The sequence below is a fragment of the Phocoena phocoena genome, chromosome X, assembly GCF_963924675.1.
Source record: "Phocoena phocoena chromosome X, mPhoPho1.1, whole genome shotgun sequence".
NCBI lineage: Eukaryota > Metazoa > Chordata > Mammalia > Artiodactyla > Phocoenidae > Phocoena > Phocoena phocoena.
The window spans coordinates 90690037-90696921 of record NC_089240.1 but is presented as its reverse complement, the minus strand read 5'-3'; the positions used below and the strand labels follow the sequence as shown (position 1 = coordinate 90696921).

At 40.7% G+C, this 6885-nt stretch overlaps 1 non-coding gene across 1 annotated transcript; it reads left to right on the top strand.

The window, feature by feature from the left end:
* Window positions 1-6553: 6553 nt before the first annotated feature.
* TRNAA-UGC (transfer RNA alanine (anticodon UGC)) lies at window positions 6554-6626 on the top strand. Its single transcript has one exon. It is a non-coding gene; the product is annotated as a tRNA-Ala (tRNA).
* The last annotated feature ends 259 nt before the right edge of the window (window positions 6627-6885 follow it).

Below are 6885 nucleotides of genomic sequence, written 5' to 3'. Positions count from 1 at the left end.
TCTGTTAATTTAGCTTAGTAGTCTGTTAGTGAGTAGAAAGTCACAAAGCTCTTCCACAAAGATTCAGGCCCCATTTTTTCTTGATTAAGCATGTTCCTGGTTACTGTAAATCTTTGATTAGTTTCCAGAGCTCCAATAAAGTTGATTCTGATAGTTTTTGCCCATTTATTCACTGTTTTGTTGGAGGGATGGGCCCTTGGAGTTCCCTACTCTGACATTTTCACTGATAAACTTAACTTGTTCAGTTTCCTTCACCTCTCTGGTCTCAGCTTACTCAACTGATAAATAGGAAGAATATAACATATCTCACCAGGTTGTTGTAAAAATTAAACAGTGCCATCTAGCATGGTAGGCTAGCAATATATATTTTCCAAAATGCTACTTGGAAAGAGTATCTCACTAAGCCTTATAGATCATTACCACCTTAGCTCTAATTGGTTTCCAAGGAGATGGTGGATCTTGAGAAAAATGTGGACATAGGACAGGTGAGTTGGATTAAGTAGAGGACAACAATTTGGATGCTACTGGCAACTTGAGAAGTATTAGACACTGCCCAGGGAAAGGGGTAGAATGAAAAGGCAGGAAAGACAATTTTTTACTTTATAATTTTGTCCTAGATCAATTACCAGTGGCCAGCACTTGTGACTTAGCCTCACAGAAAGCCTCTGAGACACACAAAAAGCAGAAGATCCTTTGCCTATTAAGACCTCATTTGATTTATTACCTTCTCCCAACAACCTTCCCAATTTGTCCAATCCACAGAGATTTCTCCATCTTTATCCTGACTTATTTTTTAGTATTTATTTATTTTTATAGCTGTGTTGGGTCTTAGTTGCAGCATGTGGGCTCTTCATTGCAGTGTGCAGGCTTCTCTCTACTTGTAGCATGTGGGTTTTCTCTTCCCTAGTTGTGGCGTGCAAGCTCCAGAGCGCTTGGGCTCTGTAGTTTGCATCACGCGGGCTCTCTGGTTGAGGCGTGTGAGCTCACTAGTTGTGGTGCATGGGCTTAGTTGCCCAGCAGCATGTGGGATCTTAGTTCCCTGACCAGGGATCGAACCCATGTCCTCTGCATTGGAAGGTAGATTCTTTACCACTGGACCACCAGGAAAGTCCCTATCCTGAGTATTTTTTTGTATTATTATCCTGACTTTAAATCATAAGTTGCTTTTGTACCATCGTAGTTTTAACTCTTCTTGTATGCTAACTCAAGTCATCCTCTACTGCCCCTCCCTAATTGTACTATAATCTCCTTGAGAGTGTATTTTGACATTTATTTATTTGTATTTGTTATAGCATTCAACAAGTGCTATACACATAGTAGGTATCCAATGCACATTAAAGAAATATTTCTAGCATAATAAAAAAAATCACTAGCTCAAAAAATAGATGGAGGGCTTCCCTGGTGGCGCAGTGGTTGAGAGTCCGCCTGCCGATGCAGAGGACGGGGGTTCATGCTCCGGCCCGGGGAGATCCCACATGCCGCAGAGCAGCTGGGCCCGTGAGCCGTGGCCGCTGAGCCTGTGCGTCCGGAGCCTGTGCTCCGCAGTGGGAGAGGCCACAGCAGTGAGAGGCCCGCATACCGCAAAAAAAAAAAAAAAATAGATGGAATTCTTTCAACATCTCCATGTCAAGGCAAATCATTTGAGTGATAATTAGTTTTCTGAGCTCAGCTATAAGCTTTGTCATGCTTCAGCAGAGAGCAAGGGTCCTATATAATAGTCAAAATGGAGCAAAATTCTTGACCCAAATCAAAGAAATTCTCTTTCAAGGAGAGCACTTCAATTTCAAAGTCCTTCTGCTCACTATTAATTGAGAGTTACCTCCTGCTCATATTAAAGCCCCAGAAGCTCTTTTAGCCCAAAGAACCCTGGCTTCAAAGTCAAAATTCCTAGGGACTTCCCTGGTGGTCCAGTGGGTAAGACTCCACGCTCCCAATGCAGGTGTCCTGGGTTTGATCCCTGGTCAGGGAACTAGATCCCACATGCATGCCACAACTAAGAAATCCACGTGCTGCAACTAAGAGCCTGTGCCCTGCAACTAAGACCCAGTGCAGCCTAAATAAATATTTTTTAAAAAGTCAAAATTCCTAGTACATTGTATTGATTCTCCATCCCAGACCTTTTAGGAAGTAACAGAAGCTTTGCACTTGCCCATTTCCTGACAGGCTATCAAGTCAGTTAACTCTGGGATGCATCAGTCCATTCCTCTAGTATCCAGGCAATCAGAAAGTGATCATAATGATAGGGGGTCCTCCCTAGCCTGTTGGTTTCATTATCCTTCTTGATTAAAAGGGCAACCTGGCCCATTCTACAGAGCTTCTTCCTGCCTTTGTGTTATTGGCCCTTAGTTATGAAAGCTTTTGCCTGGAAAGCTGTGTCAGAGGTTAATGTGACTATTTTTTTTCCTACCCAGATTCACTTTACTGGAAACAAACTCCCTAGAATGTTGTTTAGATAGTTATTTATCTTTATAACTTGAAAAGGCCATGTTCATGCTAGGGGCTCTGGGTGAATTTCACCATTGTTATTTTCCCTCTGTTACCTCCCACTAGTCTCATCAGCTAAAAAGATCCAAAACAGACTGTAAAAGAGAGTAGGTCAATGGGATGCAGGGCTTGGCCTTCTAAAGGGCATGCTTTTTTCTCAAAATGGTTTGTCACTGGACACTGGAAGACAAGGACATGGATGTCTCTCTAGGGCCTTCCCATCTTGAATTTGAATGAATAATGATCTTTGCTTTATGGGTGAATCAATAATGATCTTTGCTTTATGCTTTTCATCTACCCTGGCCCAGGGTGAATCAATAATGATCTTTGCTTTATGCTTTTCATCTACCCTAATATGCTGCTCAGAGCATCATCACTGTTAAAACACAGGGTGGAAGGCAGTTTCTTTGTGTTGGAAGGACAGTCACATTTTCTTTCCAGTTCAATCTTCAACTCAGGACTTTAGTTTACTACTTACTCTGAGGCTTGAAGTTTGGGGGGATAGTGGGTGGTCCACCTTACTATTTAAAAAATCACATTGTAGCTTCTCTGGAGATGCCTCTGTCATCTGGAAGGACAAGAATACAAAAAATTGAGCTATGTTCTGGACATGGGAGAGCCACAGGGCTGGATGGAGAACAAGGACTGGGACAGCCCCAAAGCCTGGTTCAAAGGCTACCCCTTCTGGAAGATTTAATGTTCGCTCCTTTGTGTTTCCAGAGCAGTTAAAAAACCTTTAAATAGTATTTCTTTATTTATAGTTGCTCAATTAATACATGAATACATTCTTAAATGATTCAGATAATTCAGGAGAAGATAAAGACCCACTTACCTACCTCTTTGCCCTGCAATCCTAAACCCCTCTCCAGAGGTAACCCCTACTATCAGAGTGGTGTACCTCCTAGACATCTTATATGTACATGCAAACATATATATTATATACATATATATGTGTACATTGAAAACATTCAGTGTTTTTTAAAACATATATAGAGTATCACACTGTGTATTTCATTCTGCAGCTTTTTTCCTTCTAAACTAATGGTTCTCAAATGTTAGTATGCATCAGAAACACCTGGGGTGGCTTGTTAAAACACAAATTTCTGGGGGCTTCCCTGGTGGCACAGTGGTTGAGAGTCCACCTGCCGATTCAGGGGACGTGGGTTCGTGCCCCGGTCCGGGAAGATCCCACATGCCGTGGAGCGGCTGGGCCCGTGAGCCATGGCCGCTGAGCCTGCAAGTCCGGAGCCTGTGCTCTGCAATGGGAGAAGCCACGGCAGTGAGAGGCCCGCATACCGCCAAAAAAAACCCACCAAAAACAAAAAAACAAATTTCTGACTCCCACCTCCAGACTTTCTGATTCAGGAGGTCTGGGATGAGGCCAAGAACTTACATTTCTAAAAAATTCTCAGGTGAGCTGAAACTGATGGTCAGGCAACACACTTTGAGAACCACCGCCTTAAACTTCACTTTATTCTAAAAACTGCTGCATAGCATTCCATAATAGCATCACGTATATACCCCTTCTGTAGTGTTTATCATGTGTCATTTTAGTTAACAATCTTCTCTGCCATCATTGCCACACTCCCACACTCACAATATATTGAGCTCTGTGAGGGAAGAGATTGCAGCTTTGATTTTTATAGCCTCCATAGTGCCTGGCATGTAATATATACCAAATAAATTAGTGATTGAAAAGAATAAATGGCCAACTGATCTGAGGGGCTATTTGAAGCTGAGTATTTGTGTCTGGGGGAAGGTCCAGTAAGATTTAGGAGCACTAGACATCTTGGACTCCATTTGAGCTCTGATGAGTCACTGATTTATCGATGGGAAGGGTGTGTGTGTGTGTGTGTGTGTGTGTGTGTGTGTGTGTGTGTGTTAGGGTGGGGATGGAGAATGTACAGTAGGAGAAAAAGCTGTAAGTTGATTTCTTATCTCCCCCACCTCTTCCTCACCCTTCCACCCCCTCCCACACTGTCCACTGCCTTTTCAAAAAAGCAGTGGCTTATATGAGGGCAGAATAAATGGCTTCTGTCTGTGCTCAGATGCTAATAATTTGCCGGTTACACATTACCAGAGGTAGAAATCACTCCTCTTGCACTTGAATATTCTCATCTATAAGATGGAATGGCACTGGAAAAGGATACTCATTTTACACTTTGAGTTTAGCACTTTTCATTTGAGAATCATAAGGCATTCTTACCGCTTTTGTCCTTATCTCCTCTGCCTGCGTCCTGATAATTTGCTATCAGAGAAACATTTACTACAGTCATATGCAGATGCCTGACATATCTCCAGTGGACTTGTAGTATGTTTCCCAGTCACATTTCTTTACTGAGGTGTGAATTACAACCCTCTGCTCATTGTATGATGCAACCAAAATCACTTATTCATGCTATTAACTACTATTAGCGTAGTACCATGCTAAAACTTGAGGGCCATAAAAGAATTTTAAGGTGAGATTTCTGTTCTCAAGGACCATAGGTGTTAGGTGGAAGATTAGAAATTTACACATGAAACATTCAAGTAGCAATACATCATGATGTATGATTAGGTGCCAATGTGTATAGTATAAATTTGTGTGGTTCAATACATAGCCGCTAGCCACATGTGGCGATTGAGCAACTGACATGAGACTAGTCAGAATTGAGATGTGCTATACATGTAAAATACACCCCAGATTTCACAGACTCAGGAAAAAGAAAAGAATGTAAACCATCTCATTAAGAATTTTTATGTTGATTATATGTTAAAATGATAATATTTTTGATATATTGGCTTAAATAAAACATGTTAACTGTATTTCTCCTGTTTCCTTTCACTTTTTAAAATGTGGTTACTAGAAAAATTAAAGTTATATATATGTGGCTCATTGTCTTTCTGTTGAACAGAGCTGGTATAGATAGCTGTGTTGTAAGATTTCATAGGAAGCTGAAGCAGTCACAGAAGAGATGGAACTCTTGGTAACGAAAGATGAAAATTCAACTCAGCTTAATTAAGCACAACACAAGGTGGAGGTGGTACTTTATGGATTCAATTAACTGGGAAAACTAGAGAGTATATTTGGGACTGTAGGAAGCCATCTCACGCACCATGTGAAAATAACATTGTCGAGACAGGAACAATTCTGATGATGCTGTTGGAGCCCCAGACTCACAATGCCCTAGGTAAGCAACCCAAGCAGGAAAAAGAGACTCTTTTCCTCTAGCTTCGATAAACAAGTCTTATTTCTGTTTTGTATATAAGTTCATTTGTATCTTTTTCTTAGATTCCATATATGTGATATCATATGGTATATGTCTTTCTGTGTCTGACTTACTTCACTTAGTATGATAATCTCTAGGTTCACCCATGTTGCTGCAAATGGCGTTATTTCATTTTTTTATGGCTGATGTACAAAAAAGAAATAGACCCACAGACATAGAAAACAAACTTATGGTTACCAAAGGGGAAAAGTGGGAGAGGGATAAATTAGGAGTTTGGTATTAACATATACACACTACTATATATAAAATAGGTAACCAACAAGGACCTACTGTATAGAACAGAGAACTATACTCAATATTTTGTAATAACCTATAAGGGGAAAGAATCTAAAAAAGAATATATATATATATATGTATATATATATATATATATATATATATATATAGTGTGTGTGTGTGTGTGTGTGTATAACTGAATCACTTTGCTGTACACCTGAAACTAACACAACATTGTAAACCAACTATACTTTAAAAAAGGCAAGTCCTGAGGAGGATCCTCATTGGCCCAGCCACACCTGTGGTTGGGGGAAGCAAGAGTTCTGTGATTATGAGGTTTACTAGGGTCATATGGAGAGGGGGAAGTGTTCTTCAATGGAACCAGAAAAAGAGAAGTAGGAAAGAGTAGACAAAAACCAGTTACTATGTCCACTGCTGCTGGACTATATATATATGTAAATACAATTTAGATAAGAATATAAATATAATTTAGATAAGCTAATGTGCTACACAATGCCAGAGGCAGACTTGTTTTTTCTTTTAGTTAACTTTATTTTTTGAAAATTAATGTCAAGGCTGGGAATTCCCTGGTGGTCCAGTGGTTAGGACTCTGCACTTGCACTGCAGGGGGCACAGGTTCCATTCCTGGTCGGGGAACTAAAATCCCACAAGCATCAGGGCACAGCCAAAAAAAAAAAATCAATGTCAAGGAAGTTTTTAAAAAAAGTTTTGCCTCACCACTTCTCTCTGGTATGTATTGTCTCCTCCCCTCTAGAGAGCCGGTGTACTGAGCTTAGACCCAAGGCTGAATTAAGGCTCTGCCATTTACTCGACATGCAACATTGATAAAATACTTAATGTCTTGGGACTTCCCTGGCAGTCCAGTGGTTAAGACTCTGTGCCTCCACTGCAGGGG